The 24,574-nt window shown below is 46.7% G+C and overlaps 1 long non-coding RNA gene across 1 annotated transcript; it reads right to left on the bottom strand.

Annotated features, from left to right (window-relative positions):
• Window positions 1-9,005: 9,005 nt before the first annotated feature.
• LOC136286494 (uncharacterized) lies at window positions 9,006-18,669 on the bottom strand. Its single transcript, XR_010719931.1, has 3 exons — window positions 18,561-18,669; window positions 18,003-18,024; window positions 9,006-9,975 (listed from the first exon to the last, which is right to left on the bottom strand). It is a non-coding gene; the product is annotated as an uncharacterized lncRNA (long non-coding RNA).
• Between the last annotated feature and the right edge of the window lie 5,905 nt (window positions 18,670-24,574).

The following is a 24,574-nucleotide window of genomic DNA, read 5'->3' as shown; positions in this document are numbered from 1 at the left end:
TCCATGGCTGTAGCTGCTGGTGGTGTGTGTGTGTGCATGATTCTGTGGGAAGCTTTCTGCTTACCAGCTCTTCTGCCCCTTAATCCTGCAGCATCTCCTACTTACTGCATGGCTGTGGGATTTGCTGGCCCTCAGAGAAGAGCTGGGGTTCAGACTGGACTGGATTTGGGATTGACAAAGGAGAAGATCAAGGCACAAATACATTACCTGTTGTGACTTCAGAGGCAGATAATATAAAAGCACAATCCCCCTTGCTCCAACAAGGAGCCAGCTGAGAACTGTGCTTTTCTCCTGCAAACAAAACCTCTTTCCTCTACCATCTGACACTGCTTCAGATTGCAAAGAAAGGCTGCTAATGTGCTCACCCGTTGACAGAGCAGACTTGAAGAATAGTTTATGGCACCTACTGTACTCTCAGCTCAGAGATGTAAAACAATTTTCACTGTAGCTGCTGTGCAGGGCTTGGCTAGTACAGCCATGTCCAGAAATATCCAGCAAGAGAAAAAAAAATAAGCTATTAAAAACACTCACACACAAGCCAGGAAACATCTTATTATAGATCTTGGTTTGAAGAAGGGAAATTAAAAACCCATACCCACACTCAGCATATGCCCAGCTATATTTGTCTGATCCATTTATTATCTTAGCCAATGCAATTTCAGTGTTGCACTACTCCAGCCTTTCACACTAAATAAAACAACAACAGCCCAACGCACAAGATGCCATCGCTGGTTTACAGCTGTGGCCTATCCTGTTTCTCTGAACATTTGCTGATTTGGCATCAGCACAATACGGAGGGAAGCAGAAGGTGGGGGTTGAGATCTGCCTGGAAGATGTGGATCACAGTAAAGCAAGCTCTTCCTATATTTACAGAAGTGCTCCATCAGAAGTGCAGCAATTTGTTTGTGCGCTGATCTTTAAAATTGTGGTGGAGAAAGCATCACTTTGGTTGGGAAGGCATCACTTTGATTTGGATCCTTCACTAAAGATGTACCTCATGCATGCATTTCCCAGGCCATGGAATTGCAAATCCAAGCTCTGGCAAGGGCACGCTGTGCATACAGAGTTAAATATGCAATGGAAAACATTACAGTTCGGTTAGTTATTGCTCCCATAGTGCAGAGACTGGAAATCAATGCTGCAAGTACTTTATGAAGCAGTAGGAAGCCCCTGGCGCTGGATTAAAGCAGTGTGCATGTTCATGGGTGAGAGGGGAAGAAACACAGCCATGCTGTAGGCTGGGGTTCTCCAAAGCCACCTGTGAGTGTAGCCATGCCAAAATCACCGGTGAGCCCTCTGACTCCACGGGAGAGGTGCCATGGGATGCCCCACAGCGTCCCAGTGCAATGATGCTGTACCCATGCCCCTTGGGCAGGTTTGCACCAACTCCTCCTGCACAGAACAGACACCAAAATATCAAAAATTCAACATGAGCTCAAGTGCTCTGTTGGCTGAAAGAGCCAAAATAGTTTGGGGTAGCAAATTCTGTGTCCCTGATGCAGCAAACTTATACCAGGATCTGCAACACTTGCTTTTATTAATAGCCTGGATGGCCTGAGCATTTTTCTTTTTCAGTTCTCACGAGTTATTTTCACTATACAGCCTCCTATGATCACCCAACTTTGGGAGCTGATTGGACCAAGTCGTGGGATAAATCCCCACGAATTAAAAAAACCCAAACCAACACACACCCAGAGAAACAAGAGTGTTTCTATAAAAAGCTAGGAACGTGTGCGTGGTATTGTGGGTACAAACAAGACTCGACATGTATCTCTCTGCCTTTCCTCTGCTGAAAAGGCTCATTTTGGTTGGTGGGACTTTATGTAAAGGAGATGCTGGTCATGCATCATGTGCCACTTTTGGTGGTACCTGTCCCGTGAGCAGCCCACGCTCAAGGTGCTATTCAACAAGGGTAAGGGAATTACATTTCCATGCCAGTTCTCCTGTTTGTGAAGCAGTGCTAGGGATCAGATCTGCCTGTGACTTGCTTTTGCATGAAAACCTATCTTCTTTTAATACTTTGAACATCCTAGGAAAGACTATTGTGCAGGGACAGAAAGTCCTCAGACACAATGAGTGCCAGATGGGTGGGGAAAAGCCTTTGGGGCAAATGCTTCACTTAATTCCCACAGCCTGTCTAGGCAGAGATATCAGGTTGTCCAGCCACAGCACTGATGTAAAATACCTACAACAACATCTTGGTCCTGTAAAAATCTATACCAAAACCCTCCTGAACCCTGGGATGACACTAGGCCAGGAGAACAGCAAATTGTGCAGAAAAAGGCAGAGTTAGAGAAAAACTACCAGGAGAAAAGGAATCAGTACTCAGCAGGAGCTTTCAAAGGCCTTTAGGGTTTGTTTCCTCCAACAATGAGGTATCAAGGGAACTTGCAGAATAGATTTAAGCCACTATGGTGGGACTTGAACAAATCATGATCTCCATGAAGATCCACCACAGACTACTGAGGGTACAGCAAAACACGCACAGAGGTCTATGGAGATTTTAACTCCTTAACTCACTGTGCAGGTAGTACCGCACAACCACCACACGCACGACTGCAGATCATTTTCCCCTCCCATATTCAGGTCCTGTTCTGGATTGTGATCACTCACTGAATGAGAATTCTGGATTTTGTTTTATGCCCCTCCATGCACCTTTTAATTGTGCCATACTCAGGCTCCACTCTGAAGACACTTCTATTCACATTCTCGGGGGTTTTGTTTGATCTTTGTCTGTATATTAACAGGATGAGCGCTAACAGCACAGGAAAACATTCTTCTTGCATCCAACTCAGGTATTTGGACACAGCCTTGCCAGCTGCCAAAGTCTTACTTAGTCCCTGGCTTGGACTTGATTAAAGCATCTAAAATCTTCTGGGAATTTCTCTGTAAAATCCATATGAGCATATGCAAACTGCTTTCCTGCCCTCCAAGGTTTGACACAGCATAACCTAGAGGTTCTGGGCTGGCAAATAGACTGGGTCCCAACATATTTCATAATTCCCAGCAATATGAGTATTAGAGCTACTCTAGAAAAAGCTAGCCAAATTTTTAACTGGTGGAAACCACTGCATTTTCACTCCCTCTATTTTTGGAAATGTCTGAATATCTCTCAATAAAAGAATCAAAAAATTAGCTGAAGCTAGATTCTGCCAAGGTAAGATGTGTCAGGCTGAGGCTGAAGAAAATGGGAAGCACGTGACAGTTCCCGCATGGATCACAGCTCAGCCCTGCTGCAGGAGAGATAAGGAGCCCTTGCCAGCACCCCCAAAGCTGCAGTGGATCCTGCCATCACAGCTGAGACACGGGGAAGGGCCCCCCACATTTTGGTGTCAGCACTGAGCCTGTGGGCGAGCAGTACAGCTAGTGGGATGTCGTCAAGGAAAGTAGTGCAGAAAGCAGATCTGTCTGCTGCCCAAGCTGCCAGACTCTGCTTTCCCCTAACACACACACCCACAGACCCTCCCTGCATCCTACATGTGATGTGTGTATGTGCCCCTGTGAGACTGATAGAGGGACCTGGCCTAAAACAGCACCCAAAGCTGACGCTGTTGAAAAGACAGGGAACTGGAAGATATTTTCTTCATGGCCACTAACAATATGGATATTTTAGCACCACCCCTCCACATAGCTGAGATAAAAATAACATTTCTATAAATGCACCACTGTATTCTGACGTCGCACAAGAGTCCCACTAAAATCACTCCAAGGCATTAGAAAACAACTTACTATTTATCTCAGTAAAGCAAGCTTGTCTCTCGTTTTTCCTTGTCTCTTCCCAGTAAGGCCCTAAAGCCCCTGGAGGATGACTATTTTGATAAATTGCATAACAAATTACATTTCAGGGCTGTACATCTCCATCACAGAGTATGGATGCAGTGTAAGGCCACCTGTTTACATGAGCTATTTTGGGACATGGTGGACAGCCCTGGCTTTCTCAGAATCCATCAGCAGTCAGTGTTTGTTCCCAAGCATGCACACATACACCCATCACTGCACGTCTCTCATTGACCCAATGTTCCCACATGTTCCCCCCAAACATTTCCTTTCACACCAGCGGATAACCAGGAAGATGTTCCACTTGAAAAGGTCTGATAGCAAAAGGAAAGAATTCATCTCCTCCCCATGGTGGGCTTCCAGCTTTGATCTCCTGGAAACCACTGCATCTGGTGGCCATCTGTGGTTAAAAATGGCTTCCCAGGAAAAATTGCTTAGGCTCAGCACGGGGAGGTCAGTTATTTTTAACCGAAACCCATTCCACCTTGGTGCCTCAGGAAAACAAGCACGTTCAGCAGAACTGGTCCTTCAGAGCCAACAAGTGCTATCACCACGTAATGTTGCTTTTGGCAAACAAACCAGTATCACCTACTTGCCTGGGCTCATCCACTTACAGCATGGCTGCCAAAGGAAAACAGGATGAAGAAAGGATGACACATTACTAATCTCTAACCACGCATGTTCAAAGTCCAAATGGAAAGAATGAGCACCCTTGACACCACACTCCCCTGTTTATCACCGGAATAACTGGAGCCAGGGATGTGACCAGGCAACTTTCCCCTGAGCATGAGTATGCCTCTGTCCTAAGGAGCAGGTCAAAGGGTGAATTGTGACTCCAAACCTCTTCAGCTCCAGAGCTTCTGAGCTGGAATCTCACTTCTCAGAAGTCAGTCACAGCAGTGGCAGGGATACAGTGACACTAAAACTGGGCCGTGTCACACCAACAACTCCCACTGCAAGGCAACAGAGAGCAAGGGCTCAGGATCTGGACCACCTACTATCCAAGACACCCTAACAAAGCAAAACCAGGAACCCATAGAATGGAAACCCTTCCCTTGTCCTTTCTTCATCCTGCCCGTTCGCCATGGGCAAATAGGAAAAAAGGGGAAGAAGAAGAACTGCCCCATCTGCATCTCTCTGCCCTGGTCAACACCCTGCCTCATCCCTGGGACCAGGGGGCTGGGATGTTGCTTCGCTTCTGCTGTCACACGCCTTGTGCAGCATGAACTCTGCAAATCCTGCCCTTGCAGCGCCGGGATGTGCGTCCGCGCTGAGTCACGGCTGCGCTCTGACTGACAGCCCCCTGCTCCAGGAGTCTCACAGGTCTTCAGCGGGGGGAGTTCTGTAAGCAAGGATGTTATGTAAGTGGATAGCTATTTTTGTCCAAAGTTTGGTTCTGTACTCTGCGAGACTAAAAATACACGCACACAAAGCTGAAGAACACACTTCACCGTGCCCCTGCTCCCGTCATCCTCTGCCCGGTGGTGGCATCTTGTTTTAAGCACACTGCAAAGTGAGATGCTTCTCCTTTGTAACCTGCCTCCTCCTTCTCTGCCTTCATCACCCCCTGAGCCCACAGTCCAGCACTCCAGACTCAACAAGGACTTCCACCATACTTCTCTTGCTGGCCAGGAGGTGGTCAAGGGCCTGGGAGCAGAAGCCACAATGAATAAGGTGTAGCTCAGACACAAACTAAGCCTTTGATTCTGCCCCTTGAAACTTTTTTAACTGAATAAACCAGACCTGTCATAATTTTGATGCTTTGAAAAAAAAATTCCACTGAACTTCTAGGAGATTGTCTACTGTTAGTTGAAGACTTCAGGCAGTTAAATGATACATGCTAATTCTGGTGCTATCCCTGGGCCCAGACATCTGTCCCTGCTAGCAGGTCTAATGAGGACTTTGGTCTGCTCAAGAAACAGTTATTCATCATCAGATCTCTTTGCCCCTTATGTAAATGTTCTGCTTCATGTCAGAAGAAAGAGGAGGAAAAAAAGTCTATAAATAAAAAGTCAGCAGCTATTTTTGGAAAAGAATTTTCTTCCTGGTGTATGTGTCTGTGTGTGTGTGTAAACAATTGTCTTCTGCATTTTTGTCAGCTTATCTTATCTCTTAAACAAATACCAAAGGGCTTTTTTTATTATTATAATTTTATTTTTATCTTTTTTTTTATGGCCTGGTTGTCTTTATCAGTCTCTCTAAAAGATTCTCTCTGAGGTCAGGTTCTCCAAGCACCACTGCATGTCCACATGGTAACTGAGCTACAACTGATGCTCAAGGCAAAGTCTAGCCCTTGGAGTGCCCTTGGCAAGGCTTGCAAAGACATAATTCCCTACAGCTTTCTACCTATATATTGATACCTGCTTATTGCAGATACAATTTTGCCCACCAGCGTGCTAAGGGGGTGCACCTGGGACTGGTTTTTGGCCGCAGGGAACTGCTCCCTGCACCACACCCCCTGGCCATCAGTATCCTCTGAAGCACAACACTGCCACTGCCCCACAGAAGGCTCTTTCCAAAATGAATAGGTGGGGAGGGACATCGCTTGAGTGCCCCCAGAGCAAGCTGGAATAGCCTGCCCTGGGCATGCAGGAACAGGCAGGGCTGAAGGGATTTCAAAGGAAATGAAGTGGCTGCCGTTTCAGATGGATGGTTGCTTCAGGAAGGGAACAGGCAGGATAGATTTAAAGTGAAAAGCAAATTTAGGAGAAGAAACGAGCTGCTAACGGCAATGGAAAAGCTCTTCACAAGACACAGCAGCCTTATGTGTGCTGATAAGAGATAGGTTTGAGTGGAACATCACATTCCTGGACCATTCATAGCTCTCTGTCCTACGAAAGCAACAAGCTCTGGGAGTCGATAACACAGGAATGTCAATGCAGAGCTAAAAAAAAAATCAACCCTCATGTGTGCTGCTTAAAATATTCCCAGGTACTCGAGGCTTGTTCTGAAAGCACCCTGTTCAAAGTCTGAGAGAGGCTGATAACTCTGCTCACCATGCTGGGAGGGAGGCAGGCAGAGGCAAGGAGGCTTGAAATGCTGTACTGGCCTTGCTGCAAATCAAATCATCTCACCAGCAGCAAAGAGATAACCAGCACGGCACAGAAAGAACAGAATTACTCAAATGCTGGAGTTGCCAAGACAATAGCAAGCATGTTAGGAGTTTAAAAAAGTGATTGCCCTTGTCCCCAACCTCTCACTGCCAGCATCAGAGACACAAGCTTGTACAGACCTCAGACCCAACAAGTGATGCCACTTCCTGCAAGGAATCATGAAAAAAATCGTAACTTTTAAACTAATTAGCTGAATTTCAATCCAGTTGAACTCAGAGCTCTGTCACTGCATTAAGAAGGGCCAGAAATAAAGCTGTTATATGTGGCAGAGGAGACACTTTAGTCCAACTCAACCTCCCAATCAAACTCAGTACTTGATCAAAACCTGTCAGCTCATCCTTCTTGCAGTGCAAGAACTCTGTGTTTCCTTGATCCAGTTACCCAAAGACTCTTGAATGTCTTATGGCAGCATGGAGAATATGTTGAGTGCTGGTCACCCAAAGGTCCTGACTCCATTGCTCTCAGTTTCACAGACTCCTTCAAAGGCCAAAAAAACAAAACGGTGAACAGGATTGAAAATAGTTGGCTTTCCTCCCTTCCCTAGTTTTATGCTTCGCGTTATCATGGGAAGGTTTTCAGGGTGGGTTCCTGTGTGTCCAGGCTCCTAGCCCAACACATCCATGCCCTGATCTTAAGTGGCAAATGCCCATGCTACTAGTGCAGTCACACAGGGCTCACATGTGCTGCAAAAATCAGGCCAATCAAGTCTCAGCTTTATCAGCTGTAAACTGTGATTCCCAAAACCTCTTCCCCAGATGAATACAATCCTTTGCCTGAACTCAGCTTTCCTAGCTCAACATCACCTACTACACCGGGAAGCAGAAAAACAATCACAGCTTTTTGATCTTCATGGTGGCAGAAAATGTTCCAGAGAATCCACTGCCACTTGGTTAATCCTCTGGTTAACTCCCTGTTGTCAGGGCCACAGAAGGCTTTTAGTAGGGCTCCTTCACCACACCATGCAGGAAACTCAGGGCTGCTTCCAGGCAGACCTGGCACTGGAAACGAGTGCCTGAGCTCACTCCGCTGCAGGCACCAAGCTCTCCATGCATCAGCTTGGTGGGAAAGTAAATATCAGAAATGAAACAAAAAACTCCTCCCCTAATTTCCAGGGCTGTCCTGTGAGTGTACATTCACGTGATCTGGCCAAACTCAGAACTGAGGAGTCTCAGCTTCTGTGGGGATTAGGGCCAAAGGCTGGATTCAGCTCACACACTGAAGTCAGTGGGGTTTTGTGGGTGCAAGCTAGACTGGAACTTCAGTCTGGTGGTTTGAGAAGGATAGAATAACTTAGCTTTGATTTAAAATAGAAAGAAACAAAATAAAATGGTGCCATTTCTTTGCAAATCTCGAAGTCTCTAGTAATCCTGCTGCAGTGGGCTGCTTTCTGCAGTTGAGAGGGCACTAGAGATTGTTTCCACCAGTTAGCTGGTCTTGGGGGGGCATGAGAATTTCCTATCCTGTTGGATATTTCGTTCATCTTTCTTTCCTAGGGTTCCTTCTCCCTCCAAAGGTCTTCCACAGGGGTGAAGCCAAAGCTTTGAACTTTGTGTGATATCAAACTGGCTTTTCTGTACTCACTCATCTTACAAGCACAGTTTGGATCTCTGCTCTCAGTCCTTTTTGGGTAGGGACTTCCTACCCCTGTTTACTCATCTGAAGCATCCCCAGGCAGCCGAGTGTCTCACAGCCACCCACTCAGCCCTACAGAACAAATATATTTCATCCCAGTTTCAACGGTGTTTGCTGGATTTCCTCTGCTGCTAGAAGCAAGCCAAGTTCCATCTAACCCAAGCAGAATTACTACAACGTGGAGAAGAAAAACAAGGGTGGCAGAGAGGACTTTCAGGCAGGGGAAGGTTTCCAACAAGAAAGTATAGCAATGATGATGCAGTGCAGCACCCAGCCCAACACTGCCTGCTCCCTGTGGCTGCCCCAGGACCCACTCTGTGGCTTCAGCCAGAGCCACCCCAAACTATCGTGATGGTTTCACCCCACCATCATTTATCCACACTCTGCCACCAGCTAACATGACAGATATTTCTCATCACCTCAATTTTCTTCTGTTCATTAACTGCATCACTTGTTTCAGTCCCTGCCTGAAGTCATAATGAGTTCTTGAGGGGGTACTGGGGAGGCAGGGACGGTCTGGCAGGTTGGGGAGACTCTACCCAATGCCTTGCCACTCATATCATTGCCTTGGTGTCATTAGTGGCAGAAAACGTGAGACCTACATTTGCTCTAATACTTTCCCAGGAAGTGCAATCCCTTCGAATATGAGTTTTGTTGTTCCCGGCTCACACCCCTGCAGGGGGCTTGCAGCAGTGCCAGGATATCCATATGGAAGTGTCACACCTCAGCCTGCCAGTGGCACCCACTTCGTACTTCTTGGTGCCAGCAAAAGGTCTTTAACAAAAGGCATGCTTGTCACCCGTGGCCAGCAGTGTCACCCAGGAGCTGCCCCATCGCCAGCTGGGACCATCCAGGTGTTGACACCACAGTTCCAATAAGCCTGGGAAGGCCAAGCCAAGGAGTGACTGAACAATGGTGTCCCACACAGAATATGAAAATGATGCCTTGAGTAATCCTGGGCGTGAACAACCCCAACCAGTTCTTCTCCTGCCTGACTCTGCAGAGAGTTGCCCCCAACACCTTTCTAGGCAGCAACATCTTTACTTAAGCTGAATTCAAGGAAGCTAGTTAGACTACAGAGTGGGATGAGACCAAGCCTTCACCACACAATTTCTTTCAGGAAAATGGCCTTCGAATACTAACTCAGAGATCTTGTTCCCAGGCCAGAAGGAAACCAGATGCCAATATTGTCAGATTCCATGATAAATTCCTTTCCCATCTGGCCTCCTCTTCTGAAGATTTCGGAGAAGGACTGAAATAATTGGATGGTTTTCTGAAGTTTCCTTGTTGCAGTTCTCCTGGTAACGATAAAAATTAGTTCAGTGGCCTCATTCATATTGCCCAGGTGTACAAATACACCTTGAGCAGTTCTCCCAAGTAATTTCTTTAAGTAATGAATGGTAGTCTCTGTGTTTTCTTCTGTTGCAGCTTCAGATGACATCTGAATTACCAACTAAAAATTAAGAAGAACGAAAGAGGATTTCTCGTTACTGGGGTGCCACTTACACTAGGGACACAGCTGAGCTGGCTGACTGGCAGGTGAATTATTGCAGAATTAATTTTCATGTCCCATCTCCTTTCTGTGCTGTGACAAGTAACCTTTCAGAAGGTGGAGTCCAGCTTTGACACATGAAGTCCACCTGCACTGAGATAACCCTCACAGGGCAATAAAAAGCTTCATCCAAAACTATCCTTCATAATCTTTAGGAACAAAAGGAAAATTAGTTTTCCAAATGTGGGATGTTTTTTAGTTTTTGGTTTTGTTGGGGTTTTTGTTTTGTTTTGTTTTTTTTTGGGGGGGGAGGTTTGTAGCAAGGTACAATATAGAAAAGCAAAGGAATATTTCAGAGCCTCATTTCCTGTTACTCATATACTGTAAACTGTCTTCAGCACAAAGGGCTGAATATTCCCAAAAGCTAAATGAAAAAAAAAAATTCTTCCATGATTTCATATTCATCCTATGTATTTTACACCTGCATCTACTTTCTCCTCAGACAGAGAGACTCCTTCATACCTGCACACAGGTTTACCTTCAAACATCCACACTGCAGCCTATCTAGTTACCATTTAGAGAGACATGTTTTACTCCCAGCTCGGCAGAAAACCCGGCTGCAGAGGCAGGATTTTCTCCTGTGTGCTGACCTGACCAGGACAGGGGTACAGGGAATTGTTGCAGTCCAAATTGCCAAAAGCACCACTGCAGTGACAAGCCTGAGCCTCACCCCAGGCTACAATCAGGGATCTGTAATCAGTCTGGTTCATGGCCAAAGGCGTCCCTTTCACACTTCTCTTTGCAGATATTTCTGGGCAGCGATTGTTGCCTGTTCAGGTAAAGGTTTCCAATGAATTCTTTTAAGGCCACTCCTTTTTCCTTACTTAATCCCTGGTTTTTCTTCTTACTTATTTCAGAGCCCATCCCTGCTGCTGGGCCGAAGTAAAAACGGGGGCTCAGCATTTTGAGGACATTCCCCTTTTCCAGACGCTCATGGGCACTCAGAGGCAGAAAACACTGCCAGGCAATGTCTCTGCAGAACCTGACCCTCTTCTCCCAGCACCCCCAACCCCACAGCCATCCCGCCCCTGGAGAAGGCAGCTGGCTGAGCTGCCACTTCCCTCTCTCCCAGCCCAAGTGACCTTAGTGTGAAGAAATGTTTTCCTGGTATTCAACCTACATTTCCCCTCGCCCAGTTTATCCCATTGTTTCTACTTAACCCTTCCTCAACAGCCTCATCACCCTGAGAAGCTCTGACTGTATTTAGCTGCCATACACATTGCTGATATGATTTAGGGGCAAGTAATTCAGGGTAGCAACATACGTGGCACCCCAAAATAGACGCATGTGTTCCTATGCCTTTCACTTATTTCAGGTCTTGAATTACCCAGTGACATTCTTTTGGAAATCAAGAAATGTAGTATGGGTGGATCAAACCTATGGAGCGAGCCACTTGCCCACAAGGAACATCCCCTCAGAGCTTTCTGCAGGATTTCTTTCTGCTTGGTTCGCTTGCCCCACACCTGCTCCTTCTCACATGCACATTCCCCACTGGAGGTGTACACAAAAAAACACCAGGACAGCTTTTGCATCAGACACAGTAGAGCCACAAGAGCTGAGAAGGGGACAGTGGAAGCAGACGAGTTGTGTTTGGAGCTTGCAGTTCCAAGGTGGATCCTCGAAAACCGGTCTCCTGGGAATAGAGGTTATTGCAGCTGGTGTGGAGCAGTCCCTCTGAAGCCACAGACACAAAAAGCATGGTTATAACTCTTTAAAGACACATAACCCTTTAAAGACAATTTATCAGAAGAGTATTAACAGAGAAGGTATTGGGATGTTACAAAGCACCTTCGTGTTGTTTTTGCCTACTGCTACCTGCAAAATGAAAACCTGTTACTAGCAAATTTCCTGGAAATCAGTTTGAGCTTTTTCAGGTTTTCATGTTTTCTGTGAATTTCCATTACTCCCTCCAAATACAAAACATTTCTTTAAAAATCCCCGAGATGCGATGAAAAGAGGAATGTTACAGAATGTCTTCAGTGACGAGCATCACTTGGTAAAGGCCAGAAGTCCCTCTGCCTTGTGACCTTTTTTAACCCTTTAATGCTTGTCACACTCTCCAGAGAGCACTTCATGTCCATACCCTTAACGTGGGCATGTGAGATATTACCTTTACACTTCCAGATCTCCCCCAGGTTTCCTTCCCTGTGATTTACTGCCTTTCAGCCAAGGAACTTTCTCCTTGATCCCAACACTTCTCTTCACCCCTGAATCAACCACAAGCAGAGCATTTCTTCAGCAAAAATGGTCCAAATTTGACCTGTGCAAAGTTCCCACCTTTGCACAAACTTGTGGATTAATTAGCAGATTTTCAGGACTTGAGTATGCTCAAAGCATTGTTAAAGGGTTAACACCGAGACTGTTCTCAGATAGTGAAAGGTCTGGCTACAACTTCCCTTTGTTTCCCTCTTCCTCCTCTCTTTCCCACCTTCCCACCTGCGGCTTCTTTTATGGATATGTCTTTACTGTGGCTCAACAACAACAACAACAACAACAAAAAAAAAAAAAAAAAAAAAAAATTGCCTCTTGACGGGCTTGTTTTCCCCTGATTGCTTGGGGCCATCAGAGATCCAGTCAGAGGGTGGCTTTTGGAATAAGGAAAGCTTCTTCCAGGCGGAGGAAGACACTGCCTGGGGCTTCTATATTCACAGCCTTTCTATTTCTGGCTCTCCCTTTTCACAGGACTTTGTTTGCTAAACCCTGCTCTCCCCCAAGGGACATTAGTGAGCATACTTACCTCAGAAACAGAGCAAACAGAAAAGCCCCCAAAGACTCCAGCACAGCCCATCCCAGGGATAAGGGGCTTTGCTTCTTACCTCTCTGCCTCTTCTACTTTCAGGAGACTAATTAATAGGAATGCCTTAACGCCTTAAATCCTGCTCTGTGGATTTCGATTTGCCTCTTGAGGTAGGAAGTAAAAAGTAATCCTATTTTCGATACAGACAGGGGTAGAGTGTGCAGACACCAAGCCCAAAGCAATGCGAGAAAGGTCACTGCAATAATGCGATGCATGGGCTCAGAAAGCCCCAGGCAGCTCTGGGGAGCTGGCATCAGATGTTGAGCAAACCTAAGGGCCCCGACCCTCCCTCTGATCACTGACAGAAGGATTTCAGCCCATGACATCAGCTCACAGCCCTCCCAACTCCAGCATCAGTGATGAGACTGCTGCCTGCACCAGATTTTGAGGCAACGCTATAAGTTCCTTGTCGAGGTGCCTAAAACACATAGGATGGGTAAAGCATTGCAGTCTCTCAAGATCTGCACAGGAAATGCAGGGACATTCCTTCTTCTTCCTGAACCTTTGTCGTGAAAGTTTTCATCAGTCTTCCTGCAAAAGCTCTGTTTAGTCCAGTCTCATCAGTGAAGCACACAGAGTAACCACTCTCCCATCTTCTGAGGGCTCCAATGCTCCCTCCTGTAGATTTTCCATCAGTGGTTGTTTTGAACACTTTTTTCTGATGTCTCTTGAAAGAAGCCAGTGTTCAAGCACAGCCTGTCTGACACCTACCCCGAGGTCAAGCCAATTATTTCACTCCTTGCCCAGAGCCACTAAGGCAGTCACAGCTTGCCCCAATCTTTTAGCATTTCCATCACCTTCAGCCAAGTGCAGCCTGACTTGGAAAGTTTACACTTTGTCACTGTTGACGCCTGCAAAGTCACCAAAAGCATATGCCACCTCCCCAGCCCCCTCCTGAATAGCAAGTTTTTTATACTTCTCTCTTCCTGAATTTCATACGACTGGTCCTTCAGTCAGAAATTCTCTGATCTGGAATGCAAATTTCTCCAGGGTCTGACACAGCCACCTTTTGATATGGTTTATAATAAGTGTGTAATGGTTTCCATCTACATGTGAAACCACCCTTTGCCCAGGAAGGGACAGTCAGGGAGTTGGTTGTAATCTTGGATGGTTGTCCAGGTTTCCAGCTACCACCACCACGGATTGATCTGCCCAAGGGAATGCACTCTCATTCACTTTTTGTCTTGCCAGTCTAGCCAGTTACTGCTTTTTGATATCCAGACCATCTCTTGAGTTGAGCTCACACATTTTCTCACCTGGCACCAAGCAGATGAGAAGATTTGTGTGCCCAAGTGCACCCCTGTATTAGCTGGTCTAATTGCAGCCTGGTAATTTCCAACAGGGCAACAGCAGCCTTGCCAAAACCAACTCTTGCTGCAGCAGGTATAAGGCTTCTCAGAGAGGAATCAAGTCCTTTTAATTTGACAGAAACCACTGAGCAGCTCTGCCAGAGAAAAAATATTCCCCCACTGCTGGCCTGGATGAACACTGTGAACCCAGAGGTGAAGGACTTTCATAGCCCATTACCCAGCCTCCTGAGCCATGCAGTTCCCAGCTGCCACACAGTAGCTCAATCTCTGCTCTTTTTCTCCTTCACTCTCAGCTTGCAAACAGAGTGTGAAAACACTTCCTCATCTTCAAATGTTTTTTTTCTTTATTTCCTTCTCAGCATATTTGTCCCTAGCTTGTCACCTTGAGGTGCAGGGAAGAAGACACTCAGCATTTCAGGAGATATCATGTTTAACCTTCGTGCATGATAGAAGCTGGAAACATGAATTATCAGTAGCACTGGGGCATGAAACTGAAAATAAGGAGTGTTGTAACTTGGAAACTTCAGACACAGCCACAGGAAGATGCAGTGATGTGTTCTTTTATCTCAGCCTAACTCCCAGAGGGCCACTATCATACAAACTGCTTGCTAAAACCCAGATACCTTCAGTCTCACACAAGTTACAAGTTCAACCCCTGCTCCGCCAGTTAAAATAACAGAGATAGTTATTGGAAATGTCAGAAAATCTCGTTGCTATCTTGAAACTTTGCGAGCTTGGTGATCCTCCTGACTACCTACACATGTAAGGGAAGCCTGGCATGAGTGCCAAGGCAGAAAAGGTCCTGAGTGCCAATGTAGAAAATCATAAAATTATTTAGGTTAGAAAAGACCTTTAAAATGATCCAGCCCAACCATTAACCCAGCACGGCCAAGTCCACCACTAAGCCATGACCCTGAGTGCCAAATCTATATATCTTTTAAACGTCTCCAGGGATAGTAACTGACCACTTTCCTGGGCAGCCTGTACAGGGCTTGGCAACCCTTTTGGTGAAGAAATTTTCCCTAATATCCAATCTAAAAACCTTTTCTGATGCAACCTGAGGTCATTTCCTCCTGTCTCATTGCTCGTTACCTGGATGTACTCCAGCACCTCAATGTCTTTCTTGGGGTGAGGGACCCAGACAATGAACAGAGGATTTGAGGAGTGGCCTGACATCCTTTCCCTACCAGCAGAACAGCACCTTTTTTTGGTTGTTTCCACCAATGGATACCAGCACAATTTGCAGATGAAAGCAGCAAATTATCATCACTACTGCACTTTCTGGAGAGTAGCAAGGCTGAGGTTAAAGAATAGCAATGGAAATGCGACAGAAGCACAGAAGAGGGTCAGGGAAGTAAAGCCAAGTTTTGTCTGCTGTAACCAACTCAGGCCAGGATGTCCCCATTGTCAGTGAAAGCCCCTAGAAATGGGTCTTCAAAGGGCTGCCTAGAAGCCTCAAAGATTCCAGGCTGGGGCTTACCAAAGCTAGTTTCTTCCTCCATGTGAAGTTTCTCATTTTTACTTACATCTAGCTGCTCAGGACAAACTCCAGGAAATATCAGCTTACAATGTGCTCAACCATGTCAGTAGCACAAAAGAAGGAACAGCTTTGCCTGTCCCCAGCTCTCTGAACTCTTCTCCCAACCTGGCAAAGCCCAAAGCAATTCAGACACTGAGCGAGAGGCTCTGTTTGGGTAGAGGCATGACGTGCCATGCTGCCAGGTAAGGATACGACTACAGCCCCAGAGTCCATTCACACACCCAGAGCCTGGATGTGCATCAGTCTTCAGGAAAACTCTGAGGTTTGATGGGTCCCTGAGCTAGGAAATCAACCTATATCCTCCAAGAAGGCATCATTGCATCCTTCTTCACCCAGAGGGGAAACTCATCCATGCATGGAACACCTCTCTTGCAAGTGTCTTTTCTAAGCATCTCTACTGAGACCTTTCCCAGCCCAAACACTTTCGAATAAAGTCAACACCAAGGATTTAGCTCTGGCCACAACATGGTTCCTGCCTTTATACTGCAGGCCAGTACTGCAGGTACTTCACTTCCAGCATAAAGGTATTTATTACAGCACAAAGACTGGGAGATGGCACTTGTTGCAAAGAGCTCAGTCTAATAGGTACAGCTCCATTTGTACAGGAAGCCAGTCACAGCCTGGGGGACAACAGGATTTTCCTGGAAGGCTATGGCTGTCCTCAACACCACGTGATACCCTGCTGCACCACCACACTTCTGTGCCTGCTTAGCACCACTGACCCACACAGTGTTGTCTCTGCAACATGGAGCAGCACGTGCCCAGCGCAAATTAATCTCCTGACATCCAAAATCCAGCACTGTCACATGACTCCTGGACTGCAGGAGAGGGAGCAGCAGGTGACTGGAGCCTCATTGAAATGCTGCATGCCCACTCTCAGGAGCTGAAAACACACCAAGTATGAAGGGCAAGCAGAGGGAGCAAGGGGATTACTCGGGATGCTCAGGGCAATTTAAAGCAAGCAGGCGTGAAAGTTTTGCTTTAGTAGAGGTTCTGCAGTCTGGCTGACACATCCAAACTCTCCACCTGGTGTGCATCCCCTCTAGGATCAACACCTTTACAGGGCACTTCCTAATGGTCTATTGATTTCAACAGATGTCCCAGTAAATGTGTTAGAGAGGGAACAACACCCCAGTAGCATCTGCAAGTTCATGTGCTAAAACCCCACTGGTTGTTGCAAAAGGGAAAATGAGTTTGGAGAAGGTAAGTTATTAGCAGGTCAAGGGGATATTTGCTATTTTAGCAACAAGCAGCCTACCTCAGAGCAGGGGTAACAAGAGAAGGCATAGCACAGCCTCCTCTGTGATCTGACTTCAAAACCAGGGTCACCCTGTTCACCTTCCAAGGCTCCTGCCACCCTCGTGATATATCTCCACCCTTGTAGGAAGCACCACTTGCCAGGGCAAGGCACATCCCAAAATCCACCTGCCTGCCAGTTCCAGGTAGGGGACACCTCCTGGAGACCATGGTCCAGTCAAAGCCCCAGGCCTGGGGAACACAGTGTGGGGCACAGCAGCTCGGCCACATGAGGAGGAGTGTGGCAGGCAGCATTCCCTGGGAGCAGCCTCTGCCCAGGAGCAGAGCCAGGACTGAATTTCTATTCTGGGGCTGTCTGTGCTTCCTGTTTGGTGCGACAGCCTCAAAGGCGAGTTAGTATTTATAAGGCTCCAGTCACATCATCCCATTGTTCCCACGAAGGCAAGAGGCTGCTGGGGAGAGAGGAAGAGAGAGCAAAGCACCTCAGCAGGCTGCCCCAGCCCTGGCTCCCTGCCAGCAGTGGCACTTTGCAGGGAGGCAAAGCAAACAGCACAGTGATGTCGCTGATTTCCCACCTCCTGCCACGGAGCAGCTCAAAAAGCGCAGTCAGATGCTGGGAGCACAGCTTTTCCCTCCCCAGGTGTCTTCTCACAGTGGAAAAGGCAAAAAGGACAGAGGAATATTTTTTCCCTCTGGCAATATATAAGATTGCATCTATAAACACACTCCAAAGGCTTTGTAGACCCAATGACAGGAGCTTTAAAGGCTTTTGAGTGATGTCAGCTTCTCAGCTGGTCCAAAGCCATCCCTCCTCCAGAGCCATTCTCTTTTCTCATGCACACAGATCATTGTCATGCCACAAGTATTCCCAGTGCCTTCTGCATGGGCAAGGAGAGGAGCCTCCTACAAAGGGAGGGGTCACCAGCAGAGCCCTGAGGCGCCCCAGGAAGAGGCACAACCCACACACAGCAGTGCAGATAGACAGCAGAGCAGAATCAGGACATGATGCCTTGGGAAGACTCACCTGAAACAGAGACTGGAGAGAGCTAGAGAATAAAGCAGGTATTTATTGAAAGGCCTCTAGGATCCAGCTTGGGCAAGACTAGAGCTACACCCAAGGTGGACTAAGAATGGTCACAAAATGGCTGACCAGTCATGAAGTCTTATGTTTTTATAAGTTTTTGGTCCATTTGCATATTGGGGGTTAATTGCCCAATTACAGCTTCAGGTTGTGAGGTCTCATCCTTCTTGTTCTTGTTGGGCCTGAAAGTTGTCCTTGGTCGTCAGGAGGAAAAAGATTTGTTTTGTCTACCTACTCTGTGAAGAGAGCTTACTGGCACTTAATAGGAGGCTCAGAACTACACCTAAGCAGCACAGAATCTGAAAAACATGAAAGCTAAAACTTAAGGCATCAGAGAAAAAAAAATGAGAGTCTCATAGAATGAACGTGAGGAGTAAAGGGGAGTACAAGACAGGAGGGTGAAGCAGATGTGGCAAATGGAAACTAGAAATAGCTCCTGTGCGCACAGGAGCCCTCAGTAAGAAGCAACACAGCATGAATAAAAGCTACTTTAGGGCTTACCTCAGGATGTTGCTCTTCAGTGTTCACAGTACCTCTGCTAAATACAGAGGAAGCCATTTTGCTCTCGACAGGAGGAAGGAGCAGAGACAAAGGAGAGGTGCACCCAAAAAAGATCCTGCATTAGTAGTAAGCCCCAGCTGAAGACAAAGGCCTTTTATAGATAGGCCAGACAACCAGGTTAAGAGATTTCAGTAAATGTATCTGATTATTTGCTTCACCTGTGCTAAGGGAGAGATTTGCACCTCCTGGTGCTGCACAAGAATGAATGCCATAAAGAGGATGAAGCAGCAAGATGATAAAGTGATGGGGATTGTGCAAGTTCCCACCTAGGTAAAACTCTCTATTTCAACTCAATCAGCAGTGGAAATTGTTTAGTCACTACTTTTTTCCTAGATTTTGAAGCCTCCCTGAACCTGTACTTGTAGGGCCACACTGACTTGATGCAGGCTGCATCTCATTGTCTGTTTTTCCATGGATTGGGACTCAGCATTTCCCATGAACAGCATGAAAACAGATTGTAAAAGGCAACTTTGCAATCTGATTTTAGGCGAAACAGATTTTAGGCAAAATGAGGTACACATGCACAGCCTGGTCTGTGAGAAAGAGCCGGCCTTCAATTTTGACAGTCAGCTTCAGAGAACCCAGAATTTCACCTGCAGTATTTTCTGACCTATCAAGCAACTAATTGAATGAGAACTTCTGTTGCTCTACCCCTTTTACTTGGTTTTATAGATGGTGTTTGAAGAATTTTTTGTTGTTGTTTCCCTTCCCCATTTTATTTCCTCTTTAAATTCCAAGACAACTGCCTGTGTGCAAGGATAGCAGCTGTTTTATTCCTGGAATTCGCACTCAGTTACCGGCTGGCCAAACACTGGGCTTTCTGCAGGAAACTTGGCTTTCCTGATTTGTTGCTGTTTTCCTTAGGCTGAAGTTAATGACTGCTAGAGCCAGAACAGACATCTAGGGTTTTGTCTATGGAAAGAAAGAGTTCACTCCTTGTCAACAGCAACGTGGGACCTTTCAGAAACAGAAATATTTTCACTCTTAGGTTTCAGCAAGACATTTTGGCAGCATCATGAACCCAAACCTTTGGCAGAATCACACAGGCAGTGAGGCAGAGAGAGGGACTTCATGGGAATATGAAGAGCAAAGGGGATCAGAGCTCAGTGCTGCACTGAGTGTGCAGGAGTCCTTCCCACGCAGCCCTCCCTGTTGGCACAAAGGCACTGCAGGAAAGGGCTCAGACTTCTCCACCTGCTTTTCATACAGAACAGTTCATCACAATCACAACGGCTGCACCTTCAGAAATGTCCTGCAGAACTCACACAAAAATCCCAAAACCCATTCTGGAAGTTTGGGATTTGGACATTGGACCAACAGCAAAGCCATGGAGAGCGCACCATGCACGCACCTCCTCTGAGAGAGCTGACAGCTTGCTGGGAGAAGATGGGAATCACCAGCTGGGGAACTGTCTTGGGTAGCCAGAGGGCTGTTCCAGAGGGCTGGAATTGGCAATTGGCACTGTGCTTGCATTGCCATGGGCCTATTGAAACCAGAATACATGACATGACAAAGCTCATTTTTTGCCTCCAGGAGCCAGGAGGCAAAGTTAAGTCCAAACACAATCAAAACAAGTGTTGAAATCTCTGGATGTTGATCCAGTACAAAATGAAGCTTCTACAAACATAAAGTTTTCCCATCTCTGACTGTATTTATCTCCAGTCTTGCTCAAGTGACTGCTCTGGGGAAGGAGGGGACAGACTTATGGTACTACTGAAAGGTGCCGTAAGAGCTCACGGACTGTAACAAAAAGCCCTTTTCTGAGGGAAAGGTGCATTGTTTAAAAAAAGCAAAGAGTCTTTTTGCTTTCTATTTGGGAATCCATCTCACCTCAGGTTTGTATAACAACCCTCCCTGGAAAGGCAGGGGATGTCCTCTGCTCAAGGCAAACTCCTCTCCTACCCTTGCCCTCTGCTCAGCTGCCTTTCTCCTTCCCTTCCCTCTCCACCATGACCACGTGGAGACTTTAACTGGTCTTGGAGCCTGAACTCCTCAGGACTCATCCCATTAACGGCCCAGCTGCCCTGCAAACACTTCTAGGGCCCCAAGAGCTGGAGGACTGCAGGACACAGGTGAAAATGAGGCGAGGAGAAAGAATAATTTGCAAGGGTAGAGCCTTGACATCTCCAGACCCACCCTAGAGCTGCCAAAGACTTTTCCAAGCAAGGACAGAAGGCTGGGACAGCCTAGCACAAGTGATTGCAAATCAGATGCTCAGATAAAAAATGGTGACGGGTTTTGTTTTGGCACTGAGTTTTCCCAAAACCAAAAAACCCCAGTGAATAAGCATGGCTTTGATTATGAATTTTTGCATTAATGTTCTGCTTAGTTTTGGTATGACCTCAGTTCTCTTTTCCTTCCATGTCTGAACCTTCAGCTTACTTTACTTTCTAAAGATTTTCTCTGAGGAAAAAAAAAAAAAAGACTGGAAATGCTCTTTTTCTATTAAAAGGAAGCTGAGGCTCCCTAACAATGAGATGACTCCAGCAGCTGGGCTTTTAAGGACACTCTGGAAGTTACCAGACTCCTGATAAAATCATTGGAGCTGGCGAGGCTGTATTTCCCCTGCACAATTACAATTCCTTTGCCTGTGGGTATTGCTGTGTTGAAATGCCTCTAAAGTTCCTGCTATGTCATTGAATTTGCATGCATTTCTTTTCAGTTCTTTCCTTCTCCAGCCCCTGCCAGAGAGTAGACATTCCTGAAAATCAACTAACCACACTCCCATAACTTTACAGCCTGAAGACCTTGGAGCAAATGAGCCTTGAAGAGTAATTGTAGAATTACAGGCACCAAATGATGCTGAATTATGCAGCACTTAGCGGACGCTGCTTTGTGGTTGGATTTGGGAGAAAAGGCTGGATAACAGGAGAAAAAGTCACTTTTCCAATTGATAGGGCAATTCTAGTAAACTCTCACTGTTTTGATTTCTATTAGCAAAAAAAATTGGGATTAAACAGTTAAATCTGCACTGGGAAAGGTCAGGTCTAGGCATCCCCCTGACAAATCTGCATTGCTGTGAAAGGGGCTGAGAGCAATCACACACCAAATCCAAGCACTTCAGCTAACAAGCATCAGCCAGGATGTACCAGGTCTTGGCATTAGGTGTGAGTCAAATTTCCATTCTGGTGGCTCAGGTGATGTGGGATGCATGGACCTTATCCAAGATGTATTCTAAATAGAGAAATAAATTAACTGTGTGAGATAATTTTCTCTATTTAGAAAACATCTCAATAGCATCATCACTGACCAAGCCAGGAGGAATGCAGCAGCAACAGAAATAAGGAAAGAAACATGATGGAGACATGTGCAGTGACATCTGGTGATGTAGGTTCATTGCAGGGGGTTTGGACAGATGGTCTTTAAAGGTCTTTCCTGACCCAAACCATTCTATGATTATACATTCACTAATCACTGACCATCTCTCTGTCTTCATATGCAAGGTGTTTCTGCACATTCTATGAATGGCCTTCATTATTAGTAGTATTATTATCATTGTTAGTAGTATTATTATCTTTATTAATACTGTTATCATTGTTTCTATTCTTCACAGGTAGGAATCAAGTTGAAATGTTAGCATTAATTACGAAATTAATGTAGAAAATCAGCAGCTTGCTCAACATCACACAGGAAATGGGTGAGGACTGAGGAATGGGAAGCAGGTGTTCCCCTGACCAGACTGTCAGTTTGTAGTGGCTTCATGCCAACAGCTTGGCATTGCATAGGACCTAAAAAACACAAGACTGCTGTAATGTTTGGAGGTCCTCTTCCCTAAAACAGTGATATTTTCCATGGACAAGAACTTGAAGAAAGGCGGGAAGGGAATGGGTGCTGGTTATCAAAGGGTGTGATGGACGAAGCAGTTGGAAGAGCAGGAGCTTTGATGGGTTGACCAAGAAATCCCCAAAAGTAGCAGTACCAGAAGAGCCTGGGATTCCCAGCAGGTGAAAATGGGCAGCACATGGCTCAGGTGTGCCCTGCTGTGGCACCACGAGAGCCACGAGCCCTGGCACTGGCAGAGCAGAGTGCCAGGCTTCCCAGTGCCCACCTACTGCACTGCTCCATGTCCACAGACCCCGTTCCTGAGCTTCCCACACAGGCTGGCCGGATGGGAAAGCAGTGAGTGCCACAGCTCGGGATGAAGCAAGAGCTGGAGGGAGGATGGGGAGGAGGGAGGGATAAGTAGGTGACAGTCTAATTAAGGACCTCGTGATAAGGTCTGGCTCCAGCAGCCGGGCTGCAGGCATTTCCTGGCCGCGGGATTCTGCCAGCTTTGCCACCTCAAAGCTCGCCTTCACACAGCTTTGTAGTCACTGGCCACAGTCCCACCGGGCTGATGGGAGAACTGTCCAAATCCATCGTCCTGCCTTAGGTTACCTTTTGTCTTGCCCCTGGTGCTGCGTGTTTAAGCACAGGTGTCTGCTGCTGTTGACACTGAGTGATAAGTGGAGACATTTTTTCCATCGGAAAGAATCTCAAGAATTTGCCTGTTCTCTTTTTATTCTTTTTTTTTTTTTTTTTCCCCTTTTTGCATCGTGGTAAAGAGCCTGTTACTGGGGAGGGGGTGGGGGAGGCTGGCACGAGGCAGAGGTGAGTGGCACTTATTTAAAAATTAGATCCCCCTCCATTCCGTTCTCACAAGCATAGCCACTCTGGCCCCAAGCTTAAAATTCATGTTTAAGTTAACCATTACTCCCTTTCTGCATCCTCAGCTGCCTCTAATAGCTGGTCCTTAATGCTCTAGTCCCTGACTTGCAAACTGGTTGCCCAAAACAGCAGCCAGCAGCCACCTCAGGGGATTAATTATCCTTCCAGAAGAAGGAAGAGCTGTGGCTCCTTTGACGTAGTCCGTCATGCTGAATTTGCACCTTTGCATCTGGGGTCACATTTCAGCCCCCTCTCTGACCCCTTCAAAAAGAGGAGTAAAACACTCAGAGCTTCATTTAGCAGCTGGGAGAAAAGTGTTTGGATGTCATATATAAAAACAATGCCTTTCCAAAAGGGAAAAGTAGACATGAGCTTGGATAGGGCCCCACTTCCCCTTGGCCATCTCGTGACACTGACCTGCCACCATAAAGCCCCCCAGGCTGCCACTACCAGAAAGCTCCTATCATATTTTTCATGCTTTACTCTGTCTCAGCTCTGTTTCAGGTAATTTCTTATGCCATTCAAACCAGTTAGAATTTTTCCCCAAAAGAAACCAGACCTGCCTTACTCTGGCACACCCTGGGGAGCAGGAGGAAGGCCCAGTGACCCCACACATGTGCTCACACACCCTCCCAGTACTGATCGCCACGGGGAAAACCTGGTCTCACAGCAAGCTGAACAAACACCAGAGGCTGAGGTCCTCCAACACGCAGGGGCAAGTCCCAGCAGATGCAATTTCTGCCCAGCAAAGCTGCCCAGCCCCTTTTGCTCTCCCAGGACTTTGCTGGACAGCAGACAAGGCACCTCCAGCCCATCCTGCTGGTGCACTATGCCACAGGGCATCTCTCCCTCTTGGGGCAATTGTGACACTGGTAAGCAGGCACCATCCCCAGCACAGGATGGAAAATATAATAAATGTGCTAAAAAAAACCCTGGTGCAGTGGAAAGCCAGGCCCAGGGAGACTAAACGAAGCAGCCTGGGACACCTGCTTGCCTAACACATTCAGAGAGCCTTGGCCACCACACAATTGCCTGTATCTTCAGCTTCCTGCAGCAATTAGCTGGTTCTGGCCATCAGCTGCCCCTGCCCCAGGAGTGGTGAGGCACAAGGTCCACGCCACGGTGTTTCCTGGGAATCTGGGCTAGCATAAAGCCAGCAGGATTTACTTTCATGGTTAAATTTTAAAAAAAACCCTCATTGCAGTACAATGGTGTCCTCTCTCTGATCTGCTCCTTGGCTGGGGAAATGTTGGTGGCAGTGAAGCTGGATGGGACTGGTGTCCTTGCTGCAGAGGGTGCCAGCTCTT

Source organism: Chamaea fasciata, unplaced genomic scaffold (assembly GCF_029207755.1).
Source record: "Chamaea fasciata isolate MVZ Bird 193981 ecotype frontalis unplaced genomic scaffold, bChaFas1.0.hap1 SCAF_3, whole genome shotgun sequence".
Taxonomy (NCBI): domain Eukaryota; kingdom Metazoa; phylum Chordata; class Aves; order Passeriformes; family Sylviidae; genus Chamaea; species Chamaea fasciata.
Note: the sequence above shows the minus strand (reverse complement) of the source record. Positions and strands in the feature narration are given on the sequence as shown.